Here is a 21,869-nt window from a genome sequence, read left to right as displayed (position 1 = left end):
CTCGGCACAAGTACTCGTGTTTTTTAATTAAAACTTCTACAAGATTAGTATATATACACGTGTGTACGTTCAGTGGTAAAAGTGTATGTCTGTATACCCACGACGTGAGGTTATGCCTCTAATCTTATTTAGATATATGCTAGAATATACCCACATAAGATGTGTAGGAGCGTGTGATATGCGTGCATAAATTCATGTACATGTCCCATTTGTACCCTTAAAAAAGTTCACAAATAAACTCTCTAAAAAAAGAAAAAAAATCCACGGATGACCAACACAAAGCAAGCAGCAACAATTCATTCTCTAAAAAAACAAGTTCATGGCATTCCTCTCAGAAAAATAAAACAACAACAATTCATGACACAGCTCAAAAGAACAAAAAAAGAAACAAGGCGTGGCAAATCCACACAGGCGTCTACAGGAGCAAAACACAAGGATAATGAGCATAAACATCAAAACATGGCAGTGTAAAGTGTTATGTGTTCATGACAAGGCCACACAGGCATGTACAGGAGCAGCAGCACATATAGACAATGTTTTTTCCTTTTTGAAACCTCAGGAGCACATAAATAGTCACGAGTGCAAGCATGTAAGGTGTTACGCTTGAGCTCATCTTTGCTTAATCCATGAGTTCAAGGGGCTTTTCAGTTCCAGTAACTCACTCACCGATCCAAATGATCAGGGACCCATCTGAATGGCTCTAGGAGCATTTCAGGATTGTATTCAGCAACCGGTTGGAAGGAATGCTGTAAGGCAGTGCAAGCTGAAGCTGGTTTGGCAGGCACTGCAAGAGCATTGTGCATGCGGTAGTCAAGTCATAGCTCGGAGCATCATCTGGTTTTATTAAAGCGCTGCAAAACATTGCTGTCCTCACTCTTTAGCTACGCCGTATGACATCCTCAACGTCATCATACGTCTAACCAGCAACCTGAGCGGATGAGTATGGAGCTCGGTGGCAATGCTCCTGGATGGAGCCGAGCTAACGGGTTTGAGCCCCCGTTCTGCACCCTAAGTCTCAAACGAAGACCGCATCGTGAGAAAGCGCCCTTAAAAAAAGGCAGAAGTTTGGTTCAGACAACAACCTTAAATTTCTCACTTAATGTCTACAAATGAGTGAACTGGTGCCAAACAATTGGAAGAGAAGGTCTACGTAGATCCAGCTAAACCAGTGGCTTACGCACTCCCTTTTTCTTGAATTGAAACCCTCATCTTTTCAGCTTCATCCCACTTGCCTGCCTCAGCACTGATGTTTGACAGCAACACAGATTTTGAGGTATTGTGAGGTTCCAACTCAAGCAATTTCTCAGCTGCAAACCGTGCCAGCTCGTGGTTCTTGTGCAACCGGTATGATCCAAGCAATGCACCCCACACACCAACATTTGGTTGGATCTGCATTCCCTGCACAAGTTCAAATGCCTCAGTCAGTCTCCCAGCTCTTCCAAGTAGGTCCACCATGCAAGCATAGTGCTCGGACACAGGCTTCAGTGAGTACTCTTTTGTCATCGAGTTGAAAAACTCCAATCCTTCATCGATCAATCCGGCCCGACTGCAAGCTGATAAGATACCTACAAATGTGACCTCATCAGGTCCGACATCATTAGCTTCCATTTCTCGGAATACTGAGATAGCCTCGGTCCCATGGCCATTAGAAGCACAACCATCAATCAATGCATTCCATGAAACAATATCATGGCCTTCCATCTCGTCAAAGACTTGCCTTGCTTCCAATATCCGTCCGCACTTTGCATATGCGGAAATCAAGGCATTTCCAGCAAAGGAATCATTGGTATGCCCACTCCTGACAAGAAGACTATGGAATTGCCTCCCAACTTGCAAAGAAGCCAGGTTTGCACATGCGCTGAGATAACATGCATACGTAGACCAGTCAACCCTTGTTGTATCCCTTCTCATGAGCATGAAATGGTGGAATGCTTCAACAAGGAGGTCATTTTGAACAAATCCAGAGATAATTGAATCCCAAGATATTGTATATCTCCTATTCATCTCCCTGGAAATACCAACTGCCTTGCGCATTTGACCATCCTGAGCATAGCCAGCAATCATGGTGTTCCAAGAAACCGTATCCTTATTCGGCATTCATTGGAACAACACCATGGCCTCTTCAAGCATTCGACAACGGACATAGCCACAGATCAACATATTTAGCAAACTGCATCGCACACCTCAATTCCATAAAAAATCTGGCGGGCCTCATCAACCATCTTGCTCTGCAAATAGCCATGCATTAGTGCAGTCTTTTGTCGTGACACTGTTGAAAGGCATCTTGTTGAGAAGATCCTTAGCTTCTTGGAGCTTCGCATCACGTGTTAATCCACTTATTATCATTGTCCATGAGATCGAGTTCTTATCTGGCATCTCTGTGGACAACTTGTTGGCCTCCTCTGTGTGAGAGCCGCACATACCCATCAAGCATCATATTCCAAGACACAATGTTCCGCTTGGGCATTCTATCGAACAGTTCTCTCGCGTCACATATCTTCCCTGCCCGCCAATACCCATTGTGCAAGGTCACCAAGAAATGACATTGGATGACGGGACCTTTGCAAAGAAGCTAGCGACCGCATCCAAATCCCCAGCTCGCACAAACCCCTCCAACAAGTTCTAGGACACCATGTCCTTCTCCACCATTTCGTCGAAGAATTGCACCGCCTGAACCATTTTCACCGTTCTGGGTGAGCCCCGCCAGCACTGAGTTCCAAGAAACTAGGTCGGGTTGAAAGTATCAATGACGTCTTAAGAATGTATGAATTAGGACGTTTAAACCTTAACTTAACTAGTTTTAAAAAAATTATAAGATAAACCTATATCAATTTCTATTTAATGTGTTCTAGATTTATTTAGTATGTTTATTCTATCGTTCAAAAATATTTGCAATAGATAGTCAATCCTAACAGATTACTTCAGAAAAGTAAATGCACACAGGTAGATTACAAGAATGTAAATACGAAAGCGCAAAGACAGTATAGAAAGTAAACTCGGCACAAGAGATTTTTATCCCGTGATATTAATAACATGAATATCATCTCTAGTCCACGTTAGAGCTCCACTAATGATATGCTCCCAATTGACACACAGTCACGACTCTTGAGTCGCCAAGCCATAGAGGCAAGGTCTCGAGCTGGATGAGCCGCTAAGCCACCAGGATAAGGCATCACCACTAGCCTCTCTTCTGGTCATTTGCCGTTGTGATCACTTCAAAGCTTGAGCCAACAAGGTAAGGGTCTTCGCGTCCTCGTACAAGCGTCTTGCCGCCGCTCTACACCAAGTCGGGGGGTCAACAAGCTTGAGTAACTCCGGCTCAAGTTGCAGGGCGAGTCATCAAAACTTCAAGGTGTCGGCGTACCAATTGGTGCAAGCTAGGATCACTTCTTAATCCATTCTCTATGCAGCAATCACCTAGCAACACTCTCTCTAGATGTAAGCACTAACCACTCACTAATCTTATGTTTAATTGTCTTAGATGATAACTTTAAGTATTTTGGTGGCTTAGATATCTTCTCAAGTGTCTCTGTATTTCTCTGGATCCCAGCCCATTCAAATGACCAAGTGGGTGAGTATTTATAGCCTCAAACCCGTCAACTAGTCGTTGCCCCAATGGCTCAACTTTACTGTAAGCACCATATGATTTGATGACAACAGTAGTACTAATACCGAATCATCCGATGAGTACAACCTCAGAAACTAGCCGTTGGAACCCTACTCAAAACCTTTATGAATATCGGACACTCTGGTGTATACTTCATATCCATCATTCAGACTATCCGGTGAGTACATTTGAGCCATCTGAGCCTCTGTAGCCTCTCTGTGTAAATTGCTTCGGTGTAAGTCTTTGGTGTACACAGCACCTATCATCGGACCATCCGGTGAGGTATTATTCGATCTTTAACTCTTGAAAACACTTCTGTAGAAAATACTCCGATGCGAAGCATCCGGTGTGTACAACATGGGTGTCGGACCTTCCGGTGCGTTGATCTTTGTTCATCTGTGCTTGGATTCTTCTCTGCAAGAAATAGTCCGTCGTGCATCATCATTGATCGTCAGACCTTCCAATGCCTTGAATTTCCTCTGCCTAGAAGCCAAATGCTCCGGTGTAAACTACTCATTGAATATCGGATCATCCGGTGAAGGCATTCCTCGTCTCCTATTAGAATTGCTCCGGTGTGTATATTCCTAAGCACAGGACCATCCGGCTCTGGACACAATGCTCTAGTGAGTGCAAACTCCTCTGCAACGGACCATCCGGTGAGAACAAATCTCCTGATACTTCTCCAATTCAACCAAACTTTATCTCGACTGCGATGACTTCTTCATATATTGCATCCATGAGAACTAATAACACATACACTTGACAAAACATGTTAGTCCCAATGACTATATTGTTATTAATCACCAAAATCACAATCATGATCTAATAAGACCATTTTCGCTACAGAGGTCAGCATTTCCCGTGGTAGCCTCACCACATTGTCGAACCTGCCATTGTTGGCGTACCCAAGGATCATGGCATTGTAGCATGGTGTGCACTTGTCACCAAGCATGTGGTTGAGCATGTCCCGAGCGAGCTCGAGATTCCCCCCGCACGCATAGCAGGAGACCATGAGCGTCCATGAGAAGTTGTCCTGGTCGAGCATCGCATCGAACAGCTGCTGGGCGTCAGCGACACAGCCGTGGCCTGAGCACTCAGCAATCATGGCATTCTAGGAGACGACGTTCCGATGGGGCATCCCATCGAATAGTGTGCGGGCCTCATCGATCTGGCCGTGGTGCACGAGCGCGGAGAGCATGGCGTTTGTCACTTCCCAAAACCGTAATCATGAAATTAAGTCTACTTATGTGTTATTAGGGTCATGATTAATTTTGGGGTAATTTATTTTGGCACATCAGAGCACTTCGATTTGAATCAATCGGATGAGAAAGAAATTCGGGAGAGAAAAGAATAGATTTTGCAGTTAAAAGCACAAGAAGCATTAGAGTTCTTCCTCTTCCCGAGCATTTCCCCTTCAACCAACGATCGCAAAGCTCGACAAAGTACCTTGGGTGAGTCTCCTACGCTCCCATAGCACAAATGCGTGTTTTGGTTGGTCGAAATCCAAGTTTTGGAGCTTCGTTGCAAAATGCCCGAGTTCTTGATGTTTCTGAAGCAATTATGATATTTTGGTAAATTTGAACTAGGTAATCGAGTTGATAGGTTAGTAAGTAAGTTCTAGACCCCATGAGCCATTGCAAAACCTTGCTCTTTGGTTTTGAATCAAATCAACCAAAGTTTCCCCTCGAAATTGCTCTCTGCGCAATGTGTGGAGACTCTGGACAAATGTCCGGACAGTCCGAACTTTCCAGAAAAGGGCCATTGAATTGTACTAAAAATAGTTAGGGTTATGGTGCTGTCGGTGTATCAAGAACCGGGGGTCCCTGAGTCCCGAGGCCAGGCCAGCCATCCGCCACATGGCGCCATCCCGCGAGGTCCCTCCTGCGGGGTGAGGAAAGTTCAAGTCCCGGGAGAAGGTGCTCGGGGCCACAATCACTGGTCCCCGAGCACCCCAGTTCCCCGATGATCCGCGGAGTCTAAGTACCGGGAAGAAAGTGCTCGGTCCGGTGCCTGGTCACCCCCGAGCACCCTAGTCCCCCGATGATCAGAAGAGCTAAAGTTCCGTGAGAGAGTGCTCGGGGTTGCGGGCTGTAACCCCCGGGCACTCGGTTCCCCGAGGTTCCGCACAAAGAGTGCTCGGGAGAAAGTGCTCGGGGCTGCACGTGGTAGCCCCCGAGCACTCGGTTCCCCGAAGGTTCGTATAAGAGTGCTCGGGAGAAAGTGCTCGGGGCTGCACGTGGCAGCCCCCGAGCACTCGGTTCCCCGAAGGTTCGTATAAGAGTGCTCGGGAGAGAGTGCTCGGGGAGGTGAACAGTACCCCCGAGCACCCGGTACCCCGAGGACAAGGATTGGCATTCTCGGGAGAGAGTGCTCGGGGACGTGAACAGTACCCCCGAGCACTCGGTCCCCCGACGACCCCGAAAGGCCCCCGAGGGGCCCACCGATGAGGTGTCCGCAAGTCAGAGGACTGAGGCCGCATTTAATGAGCGTGCGTGGCCTGACACATCCAACTGCTCCCGCCGCAGCGTCAGTTCCTGCCATGCTTTGGCAGAGGGGCGTGGGCTATTAATTGCACGGGTCCCGTCCCGTATCACCCGTATCATCGCAAGGATCGTGTTCCGTCTGCCACCCTGCTGCGGCAGAGGAACAAGACAGGGCAGGCACGCCGGGCTGCTCTGCGGCTGCCCGGTGGGCCCTCTCCATGGCGCCCATTGCCAGGGCGTTTATGGTGACAGGTGACCGAGCGTGCGGCGTTTTGTCCACCCCCGGTCACTTCACCCAGAAGAGATGATGACGCCTTTCCCAGTCGTGGCGCCTCGAAACTTGTGCTCCCCTCCTTCCCGTTCGGGGTATGCCACAGCCGGCGAGTGCATAAAAGAGCCGGCACACAGAAGAAAGAAGAACGGCCAACAACCCAAGAAGACAACGAAAAGGACAGCCAAAAACCCAAAGCACAGGACCAGAGCATAGTTCCAGCCGAAGAATAAGGAGCATCAAGCTCTTAGTTAGACAAATATTCTTGTAACCAGCAACATCCTTGAGGGACTTCCTCAGGACAGTTATTACATCCATACAGGAGTAGGGTATTACGCCTCCATGCAGCCCGAACCTGTCAAAATCCCAGTGCATTTACTTCTTTTTGCACTAGGTCATCATCCCCCATCCACCGGCCGTTGCATTTACTTTCACTCCATTTATTTCTCCGACGAACTTATTCAGGATCATCCCCCCGACCGAATCTCTAAAAAGGGGTCTCTCGGGATCCCTGCGACAGGAGTTAATCCTCCGACAGCTGGCGCGCCAGGTAGGGGGGAATATCCCTGAATCTGTTTGTTTGTTTTCTTCCATAGGAAAAAATGACCGGTGGACACCGCCTCCAGCGTTCCGGCTCCAGTTCCAGCGAGGAAATGCAGCCCCTCGAACAGGAGGCCCTAGCCGCTGCTGCGTCCCAGCAGCAGCCACGATCTGCCCGCGCGGCGTTCACCTCCCAAGGGGACCAAGGCGCTGGGCCCAGCAGGGCCGCCGCCGCCGCCGGTGCACCATCCGACCCCCAGCAGGTGGTCGAAACTCCGGCCGCCAGGTCCACCTCTGGACAGCGCCGGGTGCCTCTCCGGCGTAGGCTCGCTTTCAGCGAGGCCGGTCCCGGGAGCGCGCTGCTTGTGGCGCACGCTCTCCTCAGGCATCCGCCTGTTCAGGCGACTCCGGAAACCCCGGAGGGTCGCTGGATCCAAGAAGTCGCCGCCCTGGTCGGCATTGCTCGCCGCCAGGTGCTGGCCGAGAATTCTCGCGCCACCACCCAGCGTGGCGCCGCCCGAACCGGCCCATCAATGGGCAACGCTCGCACGGGCCGGGGGGCCTCCAGGCAGAACGCCACCCCCCTGGCCGCGTCCGAAGCCCAGGACCTCCGCTTGCGTCTCAACGAGCGGAGGGGTCACGAAGATGCGCGCGTCACTCTTGAGCGTCAGCGGGAGACCCGGCAGGAGGCCGAGGCTGAGGACCAAGCTTCCTCTTTTCCGGCCCACGATCGCCAGGATTCCCCGGCTCGCCGGCGTTCTCCGCCAAGGAGCGCCGCCCGCGCCACGGGGTACGGCACCGGCTGCTGTGCCTTCTCCAACGAGCTCCGTCGGGTCAAATGGCCCTCCAAGTTCCGCCCTGAGCTGCTGGAGAAGTACGACGGGTCCATCGACCCCGTCGAGTTCCTCCAAATATACACTACGGCCGTCCAGGCGGCCGGAGGCAGTGAAAAAGTGATGGCAAATTATTTCCATGTTGCCTTGAAGGGCTCTGCCTGTTTTTGGCTCATGAACTTACCCCCAGGATCTATTAGCTCCTGGGATGACCTCTGCCACCAGTTTGTGGCTAATTTTCAGAGCACGTTCACGCGCCCCGGCTTGGAGTGCGACCTCCATGCCACCAAGCAGCAGGAGGGGGAGACGCTGCGGCGCTTCATTCAGTGCTTCAGTCAGGTCCGCAATACCATTCCGCGGATAGCCCCCGACGCTGTCATCGTCGCCTTCCGGCAGGGCGTCCGCGACAAGCGGATGCTCGAAAATCTAGGTACACACGAAATCAAAACCACTGTGGAACTCTTCTCACTGGTCGACAAGTGCGCCAAGGCGGCGAAGGCCCAGGCGTGGCATGCTCCACGCCCCGCTACCGACCAGCCGAGTTCTTCCCGCTCCGACAGGCGGGAAAAGAAAAAGAGAAGAAAGCGCGAAACCGCTCTTGTCGAACCGGCCCAGGGCCCCGCCCATAGGCCGGCCCAAGAACCCGACCGCCGGCAAGAAACACCGGGCGGCCGCCGACAGACGGCCTGCGCCCGCGAGGGCCCCGGCCAGGGCCCCTCCTCAGGCTCCAGCTCCCGCGAGGGCCCCGGCACCCGCCCGGGCTCCTGCTCCAGCGAGGGCCCCCGCTCCCGCTTGGCCCGAGCTAGACAAATGGTGCCCCATACACCAGACCAGATGGCACGATCTCACGGAGTGTCGTACGGTCAAAGGCCTCGTCGAGTCCCGCGGGGGAGGCGATGCTGAGGCCGCCCCCGGCAACGCCGAGCTCGGCTTCCAGGAGCCCGAGCATACCGTCGCCTTCATCGACGGAGGCGCCTACACGCCTTCCTCGCGGCGTGGCATCAAGACCATGCGGCGTGAGGTGTGCTCGGCAACCCCGAGCGAAGAGGCCGCCAGACCCCTGAAGTGGTCGGACGCTCCGATCACGTTCAGCATAGCCGATCACCCCGCCAGTACTGCAGCCGTGGGGCGATTACCCCTGGTGGTGTCCCCACCATCTGCAATATCAAGTTCGGCAGAGTGCTGATCGATGGGGGTGCAGGCCTCAACCTCCTCTCCAAGGAGGCCTTCGAAAAGCTGCAGGTGTCCTCCAGGCGCCTAAAGCCGTCGCTTCCATTCTGCGGAGTGACACCCGGGCACTCCCTGCCCCTCGGGCAGGTCGAGCTGCCCGTAACCTTCTGGAGTCGGGACAACTTCCGCACGGAAAACGTCCTCTTCGACGTCGCGGAGCTCCCCCTCCCCTACAACGCCATTCTCGGGCGTCCGACGCTCACCAAATTCATGATGGCCGCACATTATGCGTATCTCACGGTTAAGATGCCGGGCCCAACAAGCCCCATCTCCGTGACTGCCGACTCCAGCGGCGCCGTTTCTTGCGCCGAGCAGTCGCACATGGCTTTGGTCTCAGCCCAGGCCGAGGTCGAAGGCTGCACAGGGGGCTCGGGACCCTCTTCATCCAAACCCCGACTCGCCGCCGACGCCTCTGTTCCTACGAAGGAGGTCGTGGTGGGCGAAGGTGCTTCCTAGGTCGTCCGAATCGGCGGTGACCTGGGCAGCAAATAGGAAAGCGCGCTCGTCACCTTCCTCCGGGCTAACGCTGACGTGTTTGCATGGCAACCGTCCGACATGCCCGGGATCCCTAGGGAGGTGATTGAGCACCACTTGGATGTGCGCCCGGACGCACGCCCGGTGAAGCAGAAAGTCCGGCGACAGGCGCCTGAGCGCCAGGAATTTATCCGGGAGTAGGTCAGCAAGCTCCTCGACGTCGGATTTATCCAAGAGGTCCTTCACCCCGAGTGGCTGGCGAATCCAGTTATCGTCCCGAAGGCCAACGGCAAGCTCCGCATGTGTGTGGACTACACCGACCTAAATAAAGCTTGCCCCAAAGATCCTTTTCCCTTGCCCCGCATAGATCAAATTGTAGATGCAACCGCGGGATGTGATCTTTTGTGTTTTTTAGATGCAAACTCTGGGTATCACCAGATTCGCATGGCCGTAGAGGATGAAGAAAAAACTGCTTTTACCACCTCGGTGGGGACTTATTGCTATATGTCAATGCCTTTTGGTTTGCGCAATGCTGGGTCTTCTTTCCAGCGTGCTATTCGTATCACCCTTGATTCACAGGTTGGCCGCAACGTCGAGGCCTACATCGACGATCTCGTGGTCAAGTCCCGAGACCGCGCCACCCTGCTCGAAGACCTTGCCAAGACTTTCAACAGTCTCCGCACTACCCGCCTCAAACTCAACCCCGAGAAGTGTGTCTTCGGGGTACCCGCGGACAAGCTCCTCGGTTTCTTGGTTTCCAGCCGAGGAATCGAGGCCAATCCAGAGAAGATCCGGGCCATCGAGCAGATGCGACCCCCGGCTCGACTCAAGGAGGTCCAGCGTCTCGCCGGCTGCATGGTGGCCCTCGGGCGCTTCATCTCCAAACTTGGGGAGCGGGGGCTCCCCCTTTTCAAGCTTCTGAAGAAGACCGGTCGCTTTGACTGGACGCCGGAGGCCGAGCAAGACTTCCGCGATCTGAAGAAGTACCTCACCTCACCGCCCGTGCTGGTGGCTCCATCCGAAGGCGAGCCACTACTACTTTACGTATCGGCCACTCCTCAGGTCGTAAGCATGGTGCTGGTGGTGGAGCGCAACGAGTGCGCGGGGCCATGTGCTGGGTCCCAGCTCCCGGCCGCCCCCGGGCACTCCCCAGTCCTCGCGGCTCCCCCCGAGCAGGGGGTCGAGCCCGAGCACTTGGCTCCCTCCGAGCACGGGGTTGAGCCCGAGCACTCGGCTCCTCCCGACCAGGGAGTAGAGCCCGAGCATCCGGTCAGCCCCGACCACGCCGCCGAGCCTGGGGGCTGCGACAGCCCCTCGGGTGAGGCCGCCGTCCGGGCCCGCCGGGTACAACGACCGGTTTACTTCGTCAGTGAAGTCCTCCGGGAGGCCAAAACAAGGTATCCCCAGACTCAGAAGCTGCTCTACGCCGTGCTCATCGCTTCCCGGAAGCTGCGCCACTACTTCCAGGCGCACAATGTCTCGGTGGTTACCACGTATCCACTGGGACCCATCCTCCGGAACCAAGAAGGCACCGGGCGTGTAGTCAAGTGGGCGGTGGAGCTGGCGGAGTTCGACCTACACTTTGTCAGTCCCCAGGCAATCAAAAGCCAGGTGCTCTCTGACTTCGTGGTAGAGTGGACGCCTGTCCCCGAGGTCGTCCCCGAAGAGTTCTCTGCATATCCCGGGCACGATGCGCCCGGGTACTGGATCATGCATTTCGACGGTTCCCTCTCGCTGGAAGGCGCTGGGGCCGGAGTGGTTCTCACCTCCCCAACGGGTGAAGAACTCCGGTACGTCGTGTAGCTGCAGTTCCGCGCATCCAACAACATGGCGGAATATGAAGGTCTCATCGTCGGCCTCCGAGCCGCGGTGGGCCTCGGGATTCGTCGCCTCCTAGTCAAGGAAGATTCCCAGCTGGTAATCAACCAGGTATCCAAAGAGTACCAGTGCACGGATCCTCAAATGGCGGCGTACGTGGCAGCAGTCAGGAAACTGGAGAGGCGCTTCGATGGCCTGGAGTTACGGTACATCCCTCGCCGCGACAATGCTCTGGCCGAGGAGCTCTCCCGCTTGGCCTCCTCCCGTGCGCGCGTCCCTGCCGAAGTCTTTGAAGAAAGACTCACACGGCCTTCCGTCCTGCCTGCCGAACAGGACGAAGGGGAAACCTCGAACTCAATTCAGGGGACCCCGGCGGTTCCCTCAGTGGGAAGCCCCGTCAGGGCGCCGCCGTCCGGTGAGTGTGCTGCACTTGCTGAATGTTCTCAAGATGCCTCGTGGATGGACGACATCCGAGGGTACTTGAAGGAAAAGTTCCTTTCTGGGGATGAGGCGTCTGCCGAAAGAGTTGCTCGGTAGTCCAAACGCTATGCCATAGTAGATGGGGATCTCTACCGGCGTAGCGCAGGCGGTATTCTCCTGAAATGCATCTCCCGGGAAGAAGGCGGCGAGCTCCTCGCTGAGATCCACGAGGGCGAGTGCGGTGGCCATTCATCGTTCCGCACGCTGGTCGGGAAGGCCTTCCGGTAAGGTTTCTACTGGCCTACAGCCCTCCAGGATGCTTCTGAGCTGGTTCGGCGCTGCAAAGCGTGCCAGTTCCACGCAAAGCAGATTCACCAGCCAGCTCAGGCTCTTCACACCATCCCCCTGTCATGGCCTTTCGCGGTCTGGGGGTTGGACATTCTGGGTCCATTCCCCCGAGCAATCGGGGGCTATGAGTACCTCTACGTCGCCATCGACAAGTTCACCAAGTGGCCGGAGGCGGTTCCAGTCATCAAGGTGACCAATAACACGGCGCTCCAATTTATCCGCGGCATCACCAGTCGTTTTGGTGTCCCGAACCGGATCATCACCGACAACAGCACTCAGTTCACAAGTACCTTGTTCGGGGACTACTGCAAAGACCTCGGCATCAAGCTCTGCTTCGCCTCCGTCGCTCATCCTCGGAGTAACGGGCAAGTTGAGCGCGCCAACGCGGAGATACTGAAGGGCCTCAAGACCCGGACCTATAACGTGCTTGCAAAGCACGGGAAGGGATGGGTGGACGAGCTGCCCGCCGTGCTATGGGCAAACCGGACCACGCCAAGCCGCGCCACCGGGGAGACTCCATTCTTCCTCATGTACGGCGCTGAGGAGGTCCTCCCCTCCGAGCTCACCCTAGGCTCCCCTCGGGTGCATGCCTATTCTGAAGGCGAACAGGAGCAGCAGAGGCGTGACGACGTCGACTACCTGGAAGAGCGCCGGCGTCGTGCCGTCGTCCGGGCAGCCCGCTACCAGCAAAGTCTGCGGTGCTACCATCAGCGCCACGTCCGGGCATGGTCCTTTGAGGTGGGGGATCTAGTTCTCCGACGCGTCCAGTCGCGCGAAGGAAAGAATAAGCTGTCCCCTATGTGGGAAGGTCTCTTCACCATGGTCGGGGGTCCCGCGAGAAGGTTCTTTCAGGTTGGCGGCAGAAGATGGGCAGCTGCTTCCCAACCCGTGGAACATCAAGCACCTACGCAAGTTCTACCCGTAGATGGCCATGCTCGCGGCTCAGGTCAACCAGGCTGGGGGCTTCCCCCCCCCCCCCCCCCCGCCCAAGTTGACCGGGGGCTACCACTAGCTGGGTAAGTCACCCAACCATGTAAAAAATTATCAATTCAGTATGAATGTTGAAATACAATCGTGTGTCATTTTTCTGGACTCCATATGTTTAATCTGTCTGGTGAGATGCTTGTTTGTGCGAGAAAAGTTCGCTCTCTCATTTTCCCCGCTGATAAAAGAATCCCGATCGGTATGCGCGCGGGCAGTTGCCGCTGACTTACGTCCGATGTGGTAGGCTGTGGTGTTCGGTGTCGTGGCAGGCTCCCGGGCACTACCGAGTCCCTGGGCGCCATGGGTAATCCTATCGCTCGAGCTGCTCGAGTAATCCGGAGCCCAGGCCCCAGGGGCGGGCTGTCGGTGCTCGGTCTGGTCTGTCATACCCGGGCACCACCGAACCATAGGACCTCTGGGTTATACCTCTGCCTGCTCTTGTTCGCCGGTCTGGGTATTCGAGAGGTCTCGGGTCGAAAACGAGAGCAGTCTATAACGAGTACCGCACTAACAGAGCGCACCAAGCAAAGATTTTCTCTATTTTCTCTTAAGTCACAGATCGACAATCAAAGCAAAAGCAGCTCGACCGCGAGGGCCTCGACGCCTAGGTCGCTGCTCGGCCCCAAGGGTCCTCGGGTGGTCCTACCGCTTAAGCATGAGTGGTCGAGATCACCCTACCCCGGGCTCCTCGTGTGCCCCTTGATGCTCGGGCGCCCCGGTTGCGGGAACCAAGTCCCCGGGCACCCCGAGCTCGGAGCGCACGCCCCTCCTGGATCGGTTGGCCGAAAGGCCAACAGCTGTCCGGTGAGTGGTTAAATTCAGACGAATTTACGATCAATAGTATTTTGTTCCCGAGTCGTCCTCGGGGGCCCTCGTATTCTAATCTGCCCGGTGAGATGGTCTCCTCGCGCACAAAACCGTGTGTCCACTTTTTCCTAGAACGACAGAACGGTCTGTAGAAAGGTGTACCGTACGTGCGGTAATGTCTGATCGAAGTCTTTCATGGTGGTCGTGGTGTTCGGTCCGCTTTTAAGGGCCCCGAGGACTACCGAGTCCCTAGGCACCCTAGGTAATCCTATCGCTCGAGCCACTCGAGTAGTCCGGAGTCTAGGCCTCAGGGGTGGGCTGTCGGTGCTCGGTCTGGTCCGTCCTAAGCCCGGGCACCACCGAACCATGGAGACTCTTGGTCACATTTCCGCCCGCGCGTGTCTCCGGTCTGCTGACTGAGTGGTCGCAAGGTGGAAAAGTGTTCACCGGTTATGGTGTGCTCCGTGCTGGATCGACCTATCTCCCGAGCAAGGAAGTTCGTGTCTTTGTCTTTTGACTTAGCCGATGCGGACTCGCGAGGGCTCAGGGGCTGAACGCACCAAGAAGGACGGTCGGGACGACTTCGTTCTCGGGGATGGAAAGGTCGGAATCAAACCGACTAAGTACTCCTCGGGGCATCAAGGCGAAACATCAGAAACAACATCAAACACTCAGGAGAATATCGGAGTTGCGAGCCCAAAGAAAAGCTTCCATTATATTTACAAGGGGAATACAAGCGTTTCTAAGGGATCACTCCCGTATTTACATCGAGTCAAAGACAAATGAAAGAAGAAGAAGCTACAAAAAGCCTAATCGGAGGCGGAGTCGACGTCGGCGTCGGAGTCGGAGTCGTTACGATCACCCCCGCGGGCTGGCGGCGGCGGCACTTCCTGCCTGAAGCCGGCTGCCACCTCGGCAGCGGTGCTCCGAACCGCTTCCCGGGCAGCCTCTCCCTCGGCTTCGACTACTCCTTCCCGAGCTGGTTCCAGCGGGAAGTTCGAGTCTCTGCTCCGGTAGCAGGCCAAGACGTGCTCGGCCACCGCTTGGGCCAAGCCGCGCCCTTCCCGGGCGGCAAGCTCCTGGACAGCCCAGGGCAGCGCCTCGAGGCGCTCGCAGACTTGCTGGAGTCCCAGGATGTATCGTTCGGGGGCGTCGCCCTTCATGTCCACGACGAGTCTCCCAAGGCCGGCCCTCGCCACGGACCGCCGCATCCGCCGGAGTATGTCCTCCAACATCTGCTGCAGGTTGACCCGCGTGACAAAGGCAGCCTCGAGCTTCTCCTTCGCGGTCCACAGCTGCTCCTCGAGACCCTAGCCCCCGGCCGCACCAGAAGAGCCGGCGTCGGGTGCAGGGCCGGCGGGTTGCTTCGCTTGCGCCACCAGTTCGGACAGAGCCCGCTCGCGGGCGGTCAGCTCCGCCTCGTGCTTAGCATTCTGCTCCTCCCTGGCAGCGGCCGCCGCCGCCGCCTTGGCAGCCTCACCCTCCCGGCGGGTCAGCAAGTCCTCCCGGGTGCCCAGGTCTGCCGCCGTAATCTCGGTGTCGAACTCCCGAATGGCGACGTCCTCCTCCCAACGTCGGAGGTCCCCTTCGGTGTTCTGGAGCTCCGCTGCCCAACGCTGGAAGTCGGCGTAAGCCCGGTCGACCTCGCTCTCCCGAAGGGTCAGGTCAGCTTCGAGGGCCTCCGCCGCCCACTCGCGGCTGGTGACCGCCTCCTCCCGCTCCTGCACCTGCCTCTCCCTGGCGAGGGCCTCGGCAGCTTTCTGCCACGATGCCTCAGCCAGGCGGGCGGTGTCTTCTCGCTCCCGCGCAGCTTCTGCGCGGGCGCTCCTCAAAACCTCCCGCTCCCGTGCGACCTTCGCGTGGGTATCCTCCAAAATTTTCTACTCCCGCGCAGCCGCCGCGCGGGCCTCTTTCATGGCGCTTCGTTCCTCCTCGTTGGCGGCGCGCTGCGCGGCGAGGCGGGATTCGAAGGCGCGCCGGGCGGTCGTAAGCTGCGCCCTCTCCAAGTCCAGCCTAGCGCGCTCTGCCTCAAGCTGATCCTCCTTCACGTCCACCGTCGCGCCCAGCCGCTCGACCGCCACCTGGACGCACTCGATCGCGATCAGGAAGGGCTCGGCAGGCCGGCCGGGCGTCGGTACGGCGCTGGGATCCCCACGAGCCTCCTCCGGGGGGTTAGGGGTCCCCGAAGTTTGCAACGCCACCATCCGCCCCGGGCTCGGCACGCCCGGGGTAGGTTCGATCGGCGCCGGGCGCTCGGGCGACGGCTGCGTCCCCACCTCGGCTGCCACGTCCACTGACCCCGACGTGGCCGCTGCTTCCGCCTCGGCCGCCACGTCCGCTGGCTCCATCATGGCCGCCGCTTCTGCTGTCCCCGCCTCCATCACCACGTCTGCCTGCCCCGGCTCCACCGGCCTGCTTGGCTCGGGTGCTGGCGCCGGCGCCGGTGCTTCTTGAACCTCGGCGGCGCCTGTGGGTGGCCTACGGGAGAAGAATGAAAAATCAAAATCAAAGTTTAGTTCGGGCGAAGCACGCCCAAGAAGGAATGAAAGGCAAAACTTATGCGGTCGTAGTCCCCTGGTACTGCCATTTGGCCGCCGGGATCCTGAACTCCGGGCCCGGCAGCGCCGACCCAGAGTCCTCCCTTTTCCTCTTCCGCCGGGGGCTCGGCGGGGTCGTCGTGCGGTCTCCGGGTGACGGGTCAGGCCCCATCCGAACGAGGCGCGGCTCTAGAACCGGAAACACCGCCGCTGCCGATGGCGACGGCGGGGACTCCGGCGCGGGAATGTAGAGTCGAGGGCGCTTCCCCCGGTCCTCCGGCGCTGCCACCGCTCCATTGTCGGCAGTGCCTCCTTCTCCGGTGCGGCGGCTGCTGCCCGCAGCGGCTCCACCGCTGGCCTGCGGCCCGCCGCTCTCGGCGCCCGGGCCTCCTGCCCGCAACGGACTGCTCGCGGCCCCCTCGCTGGCCGCCTCATCCAATCCAAGGAGCTCGGGGGCCTCGGGGCTCCGGCTCCGCGGCCGGTCGACGAGCCCCTAGGCGTCGAACTCGGGCAGCCTTGCCTGGATCGTTGTGCGCTCAGGGTTGGCGCAGAGCGCCATTTCTGGCCACGGGAGCTCCGCCCGGCTCGCGTCCTCCACGCCGGTCACGACGTTCTGATGGGGCATCCCATCGAAGAGTGTGCGGGCCACATCGATCTGGCCGTGGTGCACGAGCGCGGAGAGCATGGCGTTTGTCACTTCCCATAACCGTAATCATGAAATTAAGTCTACTTATGTGTTATTAGGGTCATGATTAATTTTGGGGTAATTTATTTTGGTACATCAGAGCACTTCGATTTGAATCAATCGGATGAGAAAGAAATTCGGGAGAGAAAAGAATAGATTTTGCAGTTAAAAGCACAAGAAGCATTAGAGTTCTTCCTCTTCCCGAGCATTTCCCCTTCAACCAACGATCGCAAAGCTCGACAAAGTACCTTGGGTGAGTCTCCTACGCTCCCATAGCACAAATGCGTGTTTTGGTTGGTCGAAATCCAAGTTTTGGAGCTTCGTTGCAAAATGCCCGAGTTCTTGATGTTTCTGAAGCAATTATGATATTTTGGTAAATTTGAACTAGGTAATCGAGTTGATAGGTTAGTAAGTTCTAGACCCCATGAGCCATTGCAAAACCTTGCTCTTTGGTTTTGAATCAAATCAACCAAAGTTTCCCCTCGAAATTGCTCTCTGCGCAATGTCTGGAGACTCTGGACAAATGTCCGGACAGTTTGAACTTTCCAGAAAAGGGCCATTGAATTGTACTAAAAATTGTTAGGGTTATGGTGCTGTCGGTGTATCAAGAACCGGGGGTCCCTGAGTCCCGAGGCCAGGCCAGCCATCCGCCACATGGCGCCATCCCGCGAGGTCCCTCCTGCGGGGTGAGAAAAGTTCAAGTCCCGAGAGAAGGTGCTCGGGGCCACAATCACTGGTCCCCGAGCACCCTAGTTCCCCGATGATCCGCGGAGTCTAAGTACCGGGAAGAAAGTGCTCGGTCCGGTGCCTGATCACCCCCGAGCACCCTAGTCCCCTGATGATCAGAAGAGCTAAAGTTCCGTGAGAGAGTGCTTGGGGTTGCGGGCGGTAACCCTCGAGCACTCGGTTCCCCGAGGTTCCACACAAAGATTGCTCGGGAGAAAGTGCTCGGGGCTGCACGTGGCAGCCCCCGAGCACTCGGTTCCCCGAAGGTTCGTATAAGAGTGCTCGGGAGAGAGTGCTCGGGGAGGTGAACAGTACCCCCGAGCACCCGGTACCCCGAGGACAAGGATTGGCATTCTCGGGAGAGAGTGCTCGGGGACGTGAACAGTACCCCCGAGCACTCGGTTCCCCGACGACCCCGAAAGGCCCCCGAGGGGCCCACCGATGAGGTGTCCGCCAGTCAGAGGACCGAGGCCGCATTTAATGAGCGTGCGTGGCCTGACACATCCAACTGCTCCCGCCGCAGCGTCAGTTCCTGCCATGCTTTGGCAGAGGGGTGTGGGGCTATTAATTGCACGGGTCCCGTCCCGTATCATCCATATCATCGCAAGGATTGCGTTTCGTCTGCCACCCTGCTGTGGCAGAGGAACAAGACAGGGCAGGCATGCCGGGCTGCTCTGCGGCTGCCCGGTGGGCCCTCTCCATGGCGCCCGTTGCCAGGGCGTTTATGGTGACAGGTGACCGGGCGTGCGGCGTTTTTTCCACCCCCGGTCACTTCACCCAGAAGAGATGATAACGCCTTTCCCAGTCGCGACGCCTCGAAACTTGTGCTCCCCTCCTTCCCGTTCGGGGTATGCCACAGCTGGCGAGTGCATAAAAGAGCTGGCACACAAAAGAAAGAAGAACGGCCAACAACACAAGAAGACAACGAAAAGGACAGCCAAAAACCCAAAGCACAGGACCAGAGCATAGTTCCAGCCGAAGAACAAAGAGCATCAAGCTCTTAGTTAGACAAATATTCTTGTAACTTCCTCAGGACAGTTATTACATCCATATAGGAGTAGGGTATTATGCCTCCATGCAGCCCGAACCTGTTGAAATCCCAGTGTATTTACTTCTTTTTGCACTAGGTCATCATCCCCTATCCACCGACCGTTGCATTTACTTTCACTCCATTTATTTCTCCGACGAACTTATTCAGGATCATCCCCTCGGCCGAATCTCTAAAAAGGGGTCTCTCGAGATCCCTGCGACAGGAGTTAATCCTCCGACAGGTGCATGTGGGGTCTAAAACCCTTTGTATAGTGTATATGCATGTTTATGTAGCATAGATTTGTCATGTGAGTTGAATCGATCAATGAAACGATGAACGCGTTTTCCACTGGAAGTCTGGAGTGTCCGGAGAATTTTTCGGAGGCTCTGTAGACGAGAGAGTCTGGAAAACTTCCTGAAGAGTCCGGATAAATCCGGAGAGTTCGGAGATTTTCTTAGAGTCTCCGGCCTCCTGTTGGTTTTCCGATGTACTTTAGACCGCACAGTTGTTATTCTTTCACATGTCTTACACTTTTAGGTGTTGTTATACATATTGTAGCATGCTTTGTTGCACTTCATTCATGCTTATCATTGCATGTGTTCTTCTCTAGTGAGCGAAGAACCAACGCGTGACCTGGCCGCGGTTGAAGGCGACGCCAATCTACCGGAATTATGCGACTGTTGCGTGGGTAGCATTAGACAGTCACCTGAGCAACAAGGCAAGCATCTAAGCATATTTCGTCCAGTACTTTAGATCATATGTGTTCGCATGATGATGAGTCGATGTCACGTTTATGATGGGTAGAACCTATGTTGATGCACTAATTCTTCTGTCTTGAATAATCGTTGATCTGTATCCTTGTAGTCTGGATTTAATATGGTGTTACCTAACTTAAAATGGCATTCGTGATGCTTAGCAAGTGCTTGGTCATCTGTAGAAATTGAGCAGTGAAATGTTTCATCGTTCGCGAGCATAGACTTTAATTACTTGCACAATGATCATAATGATAGGTTGATGGTGTTGGTTGGATGAGTGGTGAGGATGAGACGAGATGTGGGCTGTGTTAGGAGTGTTTGTCCTGCTCGGATGTGGAGTTCCACTGGGTAGGTCGGGAGAGGGACCCGGACACCGTAGACCGCTTGCATCGTTTAAGCACTGATTGTTGTTGAAGTTGGCTTTAGCACTTTTCGTGCTTACTAAATGTCACATATGGGAACGATAAGTCGATTACCTTTGTAGCTGTGGCTTTTTGGCGTGCAGGTCAATGTGTCGGGCACGAGGCCGATTGAGGTATTCATTTTGCTCTGAGAGTAGTTCTGGATGACCCCCGCACCTATTGGCGTATGATCAAATGGTCAGAGCTTGTTGGAAAAGGTTGACATGAGTACCCCTTGTATGGACTTATGTGGTCATGCAAGCCGCATGATCCTCAAGTCGTGTAGATAAAGGAGTACCCCCTGTAGAGTGTAAAAATATTTTGAAATGTCGCGCTCTCCGTCAAGAGCATGCTTTTGTCCATTTGCAGTAGTCGTAGAGTTACGAGTGGGGATTGATGTGGTTGATGGCTTGAGTTGGTGCTTTACATATATTATTCTTATGGTTCCGTTTACATATATGTTCAGTTGAGGCTTATGGGTTAGATAGCCGTGTTGGTCAAGTAATGCTCACACATGTTTATGTTGAATTTGCTTTCGTATATGAAGTTTACTTAACCACGTGGTCTTTTCTTACTTACATCCAAATACATAATCTTTGAAGTCGGGCTATTTATAAGTCTCTATTATGGATTAAATCTTGCAAGTATCTTCGTACTCATGCTGCTATTTCAGGTGCTACCGGTGTGGAGGAGTTGATCTTTGGCTACTTCACGCCTACCGAGGGTGGTGGCGGGCATGAGTAGGCAACTACTTATAGGTTGTGCTTTTGGGGTGAAGCCTAAAGGTATGTGGCAGGCTTTACCCATCTTTTGTTGTCTTTAGCTTTTGTTTTCGCTACGTAGTTTCTTTTGTTGGTTAGGAGTTGAGTCGGTTTTTATCTTCTCCTAACTCTCTTTTGCTGTAAATTGTAATAACTTGGTATGCTTAAGATTTTTTAATCTAATATTAATTATTCACTCTTTATTAAGATATGTTATGATGTTAAATGTTGATTAAGTAAATGATTAACTTAATGATTAATTAGAATATTGTTTGGATGGTTCCTCATAGTTTTGTAGGTGACGGTGTTGTGACGGGGCATCCCGTCAAATAGGCGGCGCGCCGTGGCTAGCTGGCCCGACTGTACGAGGTGGGTGAGCTCCTGGTTGCTTCGGAACACCACGGACGCCACCGCCACTGCTGTGGCCTTGGCCGCTCCCACATCCATCAAGTGGGAGCGAGCGCTCTCCCTCTCAGTCATCGGCGAGCATGGGGGTAGAGCCATGGCACACCAATGTTGCGGTCACGTCGGCTCGACCTCGGCAACGAGCTGTGAGGTTGTAAGCGCTTATTTGACCCACTCAGAAACTAGGCTGCGGGTATTCTCTACGACCCGCTCGACCCATATTCAAATTGGATCGCTGATATTCTTCATGACACATTAGGCACAATTAGAAACGAAATTGTCTACTTGACTGATTTTGTAATTATTCATCAGTCAACTTTTTAATCCATCGGATCAAAATCCAATGGCACATGTCGCCCCTCCTTCCTTCCTTGTCCCCATCCTGACCTCAACCCGCACTTTGCCTCCGCCCCTCACCCTACCACCGCCTCATCGACGCTGCCCCTCGACGCCCCTCTCTACTGCCCTCCCTCCCACCTTCACTAGATCCAACTCCCCTTCTTCCATGGTGTCGACCGCTCTAGTCATGTTGTGCCCCCTCCTCCACCACCCCACGATCGGCTACGACGTTGCCAGAGCCACCGCCACCGCTAGCACGACTACATTTCGACACCCTCACCACCTTCATTGCCCGTCGACAGTCATTCACCACTTTGGTGGGTGACACCCCCACCATCTCACCATCACACCCGCCTCCACCCCGGCACTGCCAAACCGACGATCTTTGCCTCTCATGGCTGATGACATCCCGACA

General features: G+C 55.0%; 1 pseudogene; it reads right to left on the bottom strand.

Annotated features, from left to right (window-relative positions):
- Positions 1 to 1,173: 1,173 nt before the first annotated feature.
- On the bottom strand, positions 1,174 to 21,190 carry LOC133906071 (pentatricopeptide repeat-containing protein At4g02750-like; annotated as a pseudogene).
- Between the last annotated feature and the right edge of the window lie 679 nt (positions 21,191 to 21,869).

This window comes from Phragmites australis, chromosome 23 (assembly GCF_958298935.1).
Source record: "Phragmites australis chromosome 23, lpPhrAust1.1, whole genome shotgun sequence".
Classification (NCBI taxonomy): Eukaryota; Viridiplantae; Streptophyta; class Magnoliopsida; order Poales; family Poaceae; genus Phragmites; species Phragmites australis.
Note: the sequence above shows the minus strand (reverse complement) of the source record. Positions and strands in the feature narration are given on the sequence as shown.